This window comes from Salvelinus alpinus, chromosome 3 (assembly GCF_045679555.1).
Source record: "Salvelinus alpinus chromosome 3, SLU_Salpinus.1, whole genome shotgun sequence".
NCBI classification, from domain to species: Eukaryota; Metazoa; Chordata; class Actinopteri; order Salmoniformes; family Salmonidae; genus Salvelinus; species Salvelinus alpinus.
The window spans coordinates 97424593-97438147 of NC_092088.1; positions in this window are offsets into that span (position 1 = coordinate 97424593).

A 13555-nucleotide genomic window follows, 5' to 3' on the forward strand; every position below is an offset into this window, starting at 1 on the left:
CTACCACTATCAGATTAGAGCCATAATGGAGACTAGGTATCTACCACCCCACTACCACTACCAGATTAGAGCCATAATGGAGACTAGGTATCTACCACACCACTACCACTACCAGATTAGAGCCATAATGGAGACTAGGTATCTACCACCCCACTACCACTATCAGATTAGAGCCATAATGGAGACTAGGTATCTACCACCCCACTACCTCTATCAGATTAGAGCCATAATGGAGACTAGGTATCTACCACCCCACTACCTCTATAAGATTAGAGCCATAAGGGCACCTGGCATCTACCACCCCACTACCACTATCAGATTAGAGCCATAAAGGCACTAGGCATCTACCACCCCACTACCACTATCAGATTAGAGCCATAATGGAGACTAGGTATCTACCACCCCACTACCACTATCAGATTAGAGCCATAAAGGCACTAGGTATCTACCATCCAACTACCACTACCAGATTAGAGCCATAATGGAGACTAGGTATCTACCACCCCACTACCACTATCAGATTAGAGCCATAAGGGCACTAAACATCTACCACCCCACTACCACTATCAGATTAGAGCCATAAGGGCACTAGGCATCTACCACCACACAACCACTATCAGATTAGAGCAATAAGGGCACTAGGCATCTACCACCCCGCTACCACTATCAGATTAGAGCCATAAGGGCACTAGACATCTACCACCCCACTACCACTATCAGATTAGAGCCATAATGGAAACTAGGTATCTACCACCCCACTACCACTATCAGATTAGAGCCATAAGGGCACTAGTTATCTACCAGCCCGCTACCACTATCAGATTAGAGCCATAAGGGCACTAGGCATCTACCACCCCGCTACCACTATCAGATAAGAGCCATAAGGGCACTAGACATCTACCACCCCACTACCACTATCAGATTAGAGCCATAATGGAAACTAGGTATCTACCACCCCACTACCACTATCAGATTAGAGCCATAAGGGCACTAGGCATCTTTCACCCCACTACCACTATCAGATTAGAGCCATAAGGGCACTAGGCATCTACCACCCCACTACCACTATCAGATTAGAGCCATAAAGGCACTAGGCATCTACCACCCCACTACCACTATCAGATTAGAGCCATAATGGAGACTAGGTATCTACCACCCCACTACCACTACCAGATTAGAGCCATAATGGAGACTAGGTATCTACCACACCACTACCACTACCAGATTAGAGCCATAATGGAGACTAGGTATCTACCACCCCACTACCACTATCAGATTAGAGCCATAATGGAGACTAGGTATCTACCACCCCACTACCTCTATCAGATTAGAGCCATAATGGAGACTAGGTATCTACCACCCCACTACCTCTATAAGATTAGAGCCATAAGGGCACCTGGCATCTACCACCCCACTACCACTATCAGATTAGAGCCATAAAGGCACTAGGCATCTACCACCCCACTACCACTATCAGATTAGAGCCATAATGGAGACTAGGTATCTACCACCCCACTACCACTATCAGATTAGAGCCATAAGGGCACTAGGCATCTACCATCCAACTACCACTACCAGATTAGAGCCATAATGGAGACTAGGTATCTACCACCCCACTACCACTATCAGATTAGAGCCATAAGGGCACTAGGCATCTACCACCCCGCTACCACTATCAGATTAGAGCCATAAGGGCACTAGACATCTACCACCCCACTACCACTATCAGATTAGAGCCATAAGGGCACTAGGCATCTACCACCACACAACCACTATCAGATTAGAGCCATAAGGGCACTAGGCATCTACCACCCCGCTACCACTATCAGATTAGAGCCATAAGGGCACTAGGCATCTACCACCCCGCTACCACTATCAGATTAGAGCCATAAGGGCACTAGACATCTACCACCCCACTACCACTATCAGATTAGAGCCATAAAGGCACTAGGTATCTACCATCCAACTACCACTACCAGATTAGAGCCATAATGGAGACTAGGTATCTACCACCCCACTACCACTATCAGATTAGAGCCATAAGGGCACTAGGCATCTACCACCCCGCTACCACTATCAGATTAGAGCCATAAGGGCACTAGACATCTACCACCTCACTACCACTATCAGATTAGAGCCATAAGGGCACTAGGCATCTACCACCACACAACCACTATCAGATTAGAGCCATAAGGGCACTAGGCATCTACCACCCCACTACCACTATCAGATTAGAGCCATAAGGGCACTAGGCATCTACCACCCCGCTACCACTATCAGATTAGAGCCATAAGGGCACTAGACATCTACCACCCCACTACCACTATCAGATTAGAGCCATAAGGGCACTAGGCATCTACCACCACACAACCACTATCAGATTAGAGCCATAAGGGCACTAGGCATCTACCACCCCGCTACCACTATCAGATTAGAGCCATAAGGGCACTAGACACCTATCACCCCACTACCACTATCAGATTAGAGCCATAATGGAAACTAGGTATCTACCACCCCACTACCACTATCAGATTAGAGCCATAAGGGCACTAGGCATCTTTCACCCCACTACCACTATCAGATTAGAGCCATAAGGGCACTAGGCATCTACCACCCCACTACCACTATCAGATTAGAGCCATAAAGGCACTAGGCATCTACCACCCCACTACCACTATCAGATTAGAGCCATAATGGAAACTAGGTATCTACCACCCCACTACCACTATCAGATTAGAGCCATAAGGGCACTAGGCATCTTTCACCCCACTACCACTATCAGATTAGAGCCATAAGGGCACTAGGCATCTACCACCCCACTACCACTATCAGATTAGAGCCATAAAGGCACTAGGCATCTACCACCCCACTACCACTATCAGATTAGAGCCATAATGGAGACTAGGTATCTACCACCCCACTACCACTACCAGATTAGAGCCATAATGGAGACTAGGTATCTACCACACCACTACCACTACCAGATTAGAGCCATAATGGAGACTAGGTATCTACCACCCCACTACCACTATCAGATTAGAGCCATAATGGAGACTAGGTATCTACCACCCCACTACCTCTATCAGATTAGAGCCATAATGGAGACTAGGTATCTACCACCCCACTACCTCTATAAGATTAGAGCCATAAGGGCACCTGGCATCTACCACCCCACTACCACTATCAGATTAGAGCAATAAAGGCACTAGGCATCTACCACCCCACTACCACTATCAGATTAGAGCCATAATGGAGACTAGGTATCTACCACCCCACTACCACTATCAGATTAGAGCCATAAAGGCACTAGGTATCTACCATCCAACTACCACTACCAGATTAGAGCCATAATGGAGACTAGGTATCTACCACCCCACTACCACTATCAGATTAGAGCCATAAGGGCACTAGGCATCTACCACCCCGCTACCACTATCAGATTAGAGCCATAAGGGCACTAGACATCTACCACCCCACTACCACTATCAGATTAGAGCCATAAGGGCACTAGGCATCTACCACCACACAACCACTATCAGATTAGAGCCATAAGGGCACTAGGCATCTACCACCCCGCTACCACTATCAGATTAGAGCCATAAGGGCACTAGGCATCTACCACCCCGCTACCACTATCAGATTAGAGCCATAAGGGCACTAGACATCTACCACCCCACTACCACTATCAGATTAGAGCCATAAAGGCACTAGGTATCTACCATCCAACTACCACTACCAGATTAGAGCCATAATGGAGACTAGGTATCTACCACCCCACTACCACTATCAGATTAGAGCCATAAGGGCACTAGGTATCTACCACCCCACTACCACTATCAGATTAGAGCCATAATGGAGACTAGGTATCTACCACCCCACTACCTCTATCAGATTAGAGCCATAATGGAGACTAGGTATCTACCACCCCACTACCTCTATAAGATTAGAGCCATAAGGGCACCTGGCATCTACCACCCCACTACCACTATCAGATTAGAGCAATAAAGGCACTAGGCATCTACCACCCCACTACCACTATCAGATTAGAGCCATAATGGAGACTAGGTATCTACCACCCCACTACCACTATCAGATTAGAGCCATAAAGGCACTAGGTATCTACCATCCAACTACCACTACCAGATTAGAGCCATAATGGAGACTAGGTATCTACCACCCCACTACCACTATCAGATTAGAGCCATAAGGGCACTAGGCATCTACCACCCCGCTACCACTATCAGATTAGAGCCATAAGGGCACTAGACATCTACCACCCCACTACCACTATCAGATTAGAGCCATAAGGGCACTAGGCATCTACCACCACACAACCACTATCAGATTAGAGCCATAAGGGCACTAGGCATCTACCACCCCGCTACCACTATCAGATTAGAGCCATAAGGGCACTAGGCATCTACCACCCCGCTACCACTATCAGATTAGAGCCATAAGGGCACTAGACATCTACCACCCCACTACCACTATCAGATTAGAGCCATAAAGGCACTAGGTATCTACCATCCAACTACCACTACCAGATTAGAGCCATAATGGAGACTAGGTATCTACCACCCCACTACCACTATCAGATTAGAGCCATAAGGGCACTAGGCATCTTTCACCCCACTACCACTATCAGATTAGAGCCATAAGGGCACTAGGCATCTACCACCCCACTACCACTATCAGATTAGAGCCATAAAGGCACTAGGCATCTACCACCCCACTACCACTATCAGATTAGAGCCATAATGGAGACTAGGTATCTACCACCCCACTACCACTACCAGATTAGAGCCATAATGGAGACTAGGTATCTACCACACCACTACCACTACCAGATTAGAGCCATAATGGAGACTAGGTATCTACCACCCCACTACCACTATCAGATTAGAGCCATAATGGAGACTAGGTATCTACCACCCCACTACCTCTATCAGATTAGAGCCATAATGGAGACTAGGTATCTACCACCCCACTACCTCTATAAGATTAGAGCCATAAGGGCACCTGGCATCTACCACCCCACTACCACTATCAGATTAGAGCCATAAAGGCACTAGGCATCTACCACCCCACTACCACTATCAGATTAGAGCCATAATGGAGACTAGGTATCTACCACCCCACTACCACTATCAGATTAGAGCCATAAAGGCACTAGGTATCTACCATCCAACTACCACTACCAGATTAGAGCCATAATGGAGACTAGGTATCTACCACCCCACTACCACTATCAGATTAGAGCCATAAGGGCACTAAACATCTACCACCCCACTACCACTATCAGATTAGAGCCATAAGGGCACTAGGCATCTACCACCACACAACCACTATCAGATTAGAGCAATAAGGGCACTAGGCATCTACCACCCCGCTACCACTATCAGATTAGAGCCATAAGGGCACTAGACATCTACCACCCCACTACCACTATCAGATTAGAGCCATAATGGAAACTAGGTATCTACCACCCCACTACCACTATCAGATTAGAGCCATAAGGGCACTAGTTATCTACCAGCCCGCTACCACTATCAGATTAGAGCCATAAGGGCACTAGGCATCTACCACCCCGCTACCACTATCAGATAAGAGCCATAAGGGCACTAGACATCTACCACCCCACTACCACTATCAGATTAGAGCCATAATGGAAACTAGGTATCTACCACCCCACTACCACTATCAGATTAGAGCCATAAGGGCACTAGGCATCTTTCACCCCACTACCACTATCAGATTAGAGCCATAAGGGCACTAGGCATCTACCACCCCACTACCACTATCAGATTAGAGCCATAAAGGCACTAGGCATCTACCACCCCACTACCACTATCAGATTAGAGCCATAATGGAGACTAGGTATCTACCACCCCACTACCACTACCAGATTAGAGCCATAATGGAGACTAGGTATCTACCACACCACTACCACTACCAGATTAGAGCCATAATGGAGACTAGGTATCTACCACCCCACTACCACTATCAGATTAGAGCCATAATGGAGACTAGGTATCTACCACCCCACTACCTCTATCAGATTAGAGCCATAATGGAGACTAGGTATCTACCACCCCACTACCTCTATAAGATTAGAGCCATAAGGGCACCTGGCATCTACCACCCCACTACCACTATCAGATTAGAGCCATAAAGGCACTAGGCATCTACCACCCCACTACCACTATCAGATTAGAGCCATAATGGAGACTAGGTATCTACCACCCCACTACCACTATCAGATTAGAGCCATAAGGGCACTAGGCATCTACCATCCAACTACCACTACCAGATTAGAGCCATAATGGAGACTAGGTATCTACCACCCCACTACCACTATCAGATTAGAGCCATAAGGGCACTAGGCATCTACCACCCCGCTACCACTATCAGATTAGAGCCATAAGGGCACTAGACATCTACCACCCCACTACCACTATCAGATTAGAGCCATAAGGGCACTAGGCATCTACCACCACACAACCACTATCAGATTAGAGCCATAAGGGCACTAGGCATCTACCACCCCGCTACCACTATCAGATTAGAGCCATAAGGGCACTAGGCATCTACCACCCCGCTACCACTATCAGATTAGAGCCATAAGGGCACTAGACATCTACCACCCCACTACCACTATCAGATTAGAGCCATAAAGGCACTAGGTATCTACCATCCAACTACCACTACCAGATTAGAGCCATAATGGAGACTAGGTATCTACCACCCCACTACCACTATCAGATTAGAGCCATAAGGGCACTAGGCATCTACCACCCCGCTACCACTATCAGATTAGAGCCATAAGGGCACTAGACATCTACCACCTCACTACCACTATCAGATTAGAGCCATAAGGGCACTAGGCATCTACCACCACACAACCACTATCAGATTAGAGCCATAAGGGCACTAGGCATCTACCACCCCACTACCACTATCAGATTAGAGCCATAAGGGCACTAGGCATCTACCACCCCGCTACCACTATCAGATTAGAGCCATAAGGGCACTAGACATCTACCACCCCACTACCACTATCAGATTAGAGCCATAAGGGCACTAGGCATCTACCACCACACAACCACTATCAGATTAGAGCCATAAGGGCACTAGGCATCTACCACCCCGCTACCACTATCAGATTAGAGCCATAAGGGCACTAGACACCTATCACCCCACTACCACTATCAGATTAGAGCCATAATGGAAACTAGGTATCTACCACCCCACTACCACTATCAGATTAGAGCCATAAGGGCACTAGGCATCTTTCACCCCACTACCACTATCAGATTAGAGCCATAAGGGCACTAGGCATCTACCACCCCACTACCACTATCAGATTAGAGCCATAAAGGCACTAGGCATCTACCACCCCACTACCACTATCAGATTAGAGCCATAATGGAAACTAGGTATCTACCACCCCACTACCACTATCAGATTAGAGCCATAAGGGCACTAGGCATCTTTCACCCCACTACCACTATCAGATTAGAGCCATAAGGGCACTAGGCATCTACCACCCCACTACCACTATCAGATTAGAGCCATAAAGGCACTAGGCATCTACCACCCCACTACCACTATCAGATTAGAGCCATAATGGAGACTAGGTATCTACCACCCCACTACCACTACCAGATTAGAGCCATAATGGAGACTAGGTATCTACCACACCACTACCACTACCAGATTAGAGCCATAATGGAGACTAGGTATCTACCACCCCACTACCACTATCAGATTAGAGCCATAATGGAGACTAGGTATCTACCACCCCACTACCTCTATCAGATTAGAGCCATAATGGAGACTAGGTATCTACCACCCCACTACCTCTATAAGATTAGAGCCATAAGGGCACCTGGCATCTACCACCCCACTACCACTATCAGATTAGAGCAATAAAGGCACTAGGCATCTACCACCCCACTACCACTATCAGATTAGAGCCATAATGGAGACTAGGTATCTACCACCCCACTACCACTATCAGATTAGAGCCATAAAGGCACTAGGTATCTACCATCCAACTACCACTACCAGATTAGAGCCATAATGGAGACTAGGTATCTACCACCCCACTACCACTATCAGATTAGAGCCATAAGGGCACTAGGCATCTACCACCCCGCTACCACTATCAGATTAGAGCCATAAGGGCACTAGACATCTACCACCCCACTACCACTATCAGATTAGAGCCATAAGGGCACTAGGCATCTACCACCACACAACCACTATCAGATTAGAGCCATAAGGGCACTAGGCATCTACCACCCCGCTACCACTATCAGATTAGAGCCATAAGGGCACTAGGCATCTACCACCCCGCTACCACTATCAGATTAGAGCCATAAGGGCACTAGACATCTACCACCCCACTACCACTATCAGATTAGAGCCATAAAGGCACTAGGTATCTACCATCCAACTACCACTACCAGATTAGAGCCATAATGGAGACTAGGTATCTACCACCCCACTACCACTATCAGATTAGAGCCATAAGGGCACTAGGCATCTACCACCCCGCTACCACTATCAGATTAGAGCCATAAGGGCACTAGACATCTACCACCTCACTACCACTATCAGATTAGAGCCATAAGGGCACTAGGCATATACCACCACACAACCACTATCAGATTAGAGCCATAAGGGCACTAGGCATCTACCACCCCACTACCACTATCAGATTAGAGCCATAAGGGCACTAGGCATCTACCACCCCGCTACCACTATCAGATTAGAGCCATAAGGGCACTAGACATCTACCACCCCACTACCACTATCAGATTAGAGCCATAAGGGCACTAGGCATCTACCACCACACAACCACTATCAGATTAGAGCCATAAGGGCACTAGGCATCTACCACCCCGCTACCACTATCAGATTAGAGCCATAAGGGCACTAGACACCTATCACCCCACTACCACTATCAGATTAGAGCCATAATGGAGACTAGGTATCTACCACCCCACTACCACTATCAGATTAGAGCCATAATGGAGACTAGGTATCTACCACCCCACTACCTCTATCAGATTAGAGCCATAATGGAGACTAGGTATCTACCACCGCACTACCTCTATAAGATTAGAGCCATAAGGGCACCTGGCATCTACCACCCCACTACCACTATCAGATTAGAGCCATAAAGGCACTAGGCATCTACCACCCCACTACCACTATCAGATTAGAGCCATAATGGAGACTAGGTATCTACCACCCCACTACCACTATCAGATTAGAGCCATAAGGGCACTAGGCATCTACCACCCCGCTACCACTATCCGATTAGAGCCATAATGGCACTAAACATCTACCACCCCACTACCACTATCAGATTAGAGCCATAAGGGCACTAGGCATCTACCACCACACAACCACTATCAGATTAGAGCCATAAGGGCACTAGGCATCTACCACCCCGCTACCACTATCAGATTAGAGCCATAAGGGCACTAGACATCTACCACCCCACTACCACTATCAGATTAGAGCCATAAGGGCACTAGGCATCTACCACCACACAACCACTATCAGATTAGAGCCATAAGGGCACTAGACATCTACCACCCCACTACCACTATCAGATTAGAGCCATAAGGGCACTAGGCATCTACCACCCCGCTACCACTATCAGATTAGAGCCATAAGGGCACTAGACACCTATCACCCCACTACCACTATCAGATTAGAGCCATAATGGAGAGTAGGTATCTTCCACCCCACTACCACTACCAGATTACAGCCATAATGGAGACTAGGTATCTACCACCCCACTACCACTACCAAATTAGAGCCATAATGGAGACTAGGTATCTACCACCCCACTACCACTACCAGATTAGAGCCATAATGGAGACTAGGTATCTACCACCCCACTACCACTATCAGATTAGAGCCATAAGGGCACTAGGCATCTACCACCCCGCTACCACTATCCGATTAGAGCCATAAGGGCACTAAACATCTACCACCCCACTACCACTATCAGATTAGAGCCATAAGGGCACTAGGCATCTACCACCACACAACCACTATCAGATTAGAGCCATAAGGGCACTAGGCATCTACCACCCCGCTACCACTATCAGATTAGAGCCATAAGGGCACTAGACATCTACCACCCCACTACCACTATCAGATTAGAGCCATAATGGAAACTAGGTATCTACCACCCCACTACCACTATCAGATTAGAGCCATAATGGAAACTAGGTATCTACCACCCCACTACCACTATCAGATTAGAGCCATAAGGGCACTAGGCATCTTTCACCCCACTACCACTATCAGATTAGAGCCATAAGGGCACTAGGCATCTACCACCCCACTACCACTATCAGATTAGAGCCATAAAGGCACTAGGCATCTACCACCCCACTACCACTATCAGATTAGAGCCATAATGGAGACTAGGTATCTACCACCCCACTACCACTACCAGATTAGAGCCATAATGGAGACTAGGTATCTACCACACCACTACCACTACCAGATTAGAGCCATAATGGAGACTAGGTATCTACCACCCCACTACCACTATCAGATTAGAGCCATAATGGAGACTAGGTATCTACCACCCCACTACCTCTATCAGATTAGAGCCATAATGGAGACTAGGTATCTACCACCCCACTACCTCTATAAGATTAGAGCCATAAGGGCACCTGGCATCTACCACCCCACTACCACTATCAGATTAGAGCCATAAAGGCACTAGGCATCTACCACCCCACTACCACTATCAGATTAGAGCCATAATGGAGACTAGGTATCTACCACCCCACTACCACTATCAGATTAGAGCCATAAAGGCACTAGGTATCTACCATCCAACTACCACTACCAGATTAGAGCCATAATGGAGACTAGGTATCTACCACCCCACTACCACTATCAGATTAGAGCCATAAGGGCACTAGGCATCTACCACCCCGCTACCACTATCAGATTAGAGCCATAAGGGCACTAGACATCTACCACCCCACTACCACTATCAGATTAGAGCCATAAGGGCACTAGGCATCTACCACCACACAACCACTATCAGATTAGAGCCATAAGGGCACTAGGCATCTACCACCCCGCTACCACTATCAGATTAGAGCCATAAGGGCACTAGGCATCTACCACCCCGCTACCACTATCAGATTAGAGCCATAAGGGCACTAGACATCTACCACCCCACTACCACTATCAGATTAGAGCCATAAAGGCACTAGGTATCTACCATCCAACTACCACTACCAGATTAGAGCCATAATGGAGACTAGGTATCTACCACCCCACTACCACTATCAGATTAGAGCCATAAGGGCACTAGGCATCTACCACCACACAACCACTATCAGATTAGAGCCATAAGGGCACTAGGCATCTACCACCCCACTACCACTATCAGATTAGAGCCATAAGGGCACTAGGCATCTACCACCCCGCTACCACTATCAGATTAGAGCCATAAGGGCACTAGACATCTACCACCCCACTACCACTATCAGATTAGAGCCATAAGGGCACTAGGCATCTACCACCACACAACCACTATCAGATTAGAGCCATAAGGGCACTAGGCATCTACCACCCCGCTACCACTATCAGATTAGAGCCATAAGGGCACTAGACACCTATCACCCCACTACCACTATCAGATTAGAGCCATAATGGAGACTAGGTATCTACCACCCCACTACCACTATCAGATTAGAGCCATAATGGAGACTAGGTATCTACCACCCCACTACCTCTATCAGATTAGAGCCATAATGGAGACTAGGTATCTACCACCGCACTACCTCTATAAGATTAGAGCCATAAGGGCACCTGGCATCTACCACCCCACTACCACTATCAGATTAGAGCCATAAAGGCACTAGGCATCTACCACCCCACTACCACTATCAGATTAGAGCCATAATGGAGACTAGGTATCTACCACCCCACTACCACTATCAGATTAGAGCCATAAGGGCACTAGGCATCTACCACACCGCTACCACTATCCGATTAGAGCCATAAGGGCACTAAACATCTACCACCACACTACCACTATCAGATTAGAGCCATAAGGGCCCTAGGCATCTACCACCACACAACCACTATCAGATTAGAGCCATAAGGGCACTAGGAATCTACCACCCCGCTACCACTATCAGATTAGAGCCATAAGGGCACTAGACATCTACCACCCCACTACCACTATCAGATTAGAGCCATAAGGGCACTAGGCATCTACCACCACACAACCACTATCAGATTAGAGCCATAAGGGCACTAGGCATCTACCACCCCGCTACCACTATCAGATTAGAGCCATAAGGGCACTAGACACCTATCACCCCACTACCACTATCAGATTAGAGCCATAATGGAGAGTAGGTATCTTCCACCCCACTACCACTACCAGATTACAGCCATAATGGAGACTAGGTATCTACCACCCCACTACCACTACCAAATTAGAGCCATAATGGAGACTAGGTATCTACCACCCCACTACCACTACCAGATTAGAGCCATAATGGAGACTAGGTATCTACCACCCCACTACCACTATCAGATTAGAGCCATAAGGGCACTAGGCATCTACCACCCCGCTACCACTATCCGATTAGAGCCATAAGGGCACTAAACATCTACCACCCCACTACCACTATCAGATTAGAGCCATAAGGGCACTAGGCATCTACCACCACACAACCACTATCAGATTAGAGCCATAAGGGCACTAGGCATCTACCACCCCGCTACCACTATCAGATTAGAGCCATAAGGGCACTAGACATCTACCACCCCACTACCACTATCAGATTAAGCCATAATGGAAACTAGGTATCTACCACCCCACTACCACTATCAGATTAGAGCCATAAGGGCACTAGTTATCTACCAGCCCGCTACCACTATCAGATTAGAGCCATAAGGGCACTAGGCATCTACCACCCCGCCACCACTATCAGATAAGAGCCATAAGGGCACTAGACATCTACCACCCCACTACCACTATCAGATTAGAGCCATAATGGAAACTAGGTATCTACCACCCCACTACCACTATCAGATTAGAGCCATAATGGAGACTAGGTATCTACCACCCCACTACCACTATCAGATTAGAGCCATAATGGAGACTAGGTATCTACCACCCCACTACCACTATCAGATTAGAGCCATAATGGAGACTAGGTATCTACCACCCCACTACCTCTATCAGATTAGAGCCATAATGGAGACTAGGTATCTACCACCCCACTACCTCTATCAGATTAGAGCCATAAAGGCACTAGGCATCTACCACCCCACTACCACTATCAGATTAGAGCCATAATGGAGACTAGGTATCTACCACCCCACTACCACTATCAGATTAGAGCCATAAAGGCACTAGGTATCTACCATCCAACTACCACTACCAGATTAGAGCCATAATGGAGACTAGGTATCTACCACCCCACTACCACTATCAGATTAGAGCCATAAGGGCACTAGGCATCTACCACCCCGCTACCACTATCAG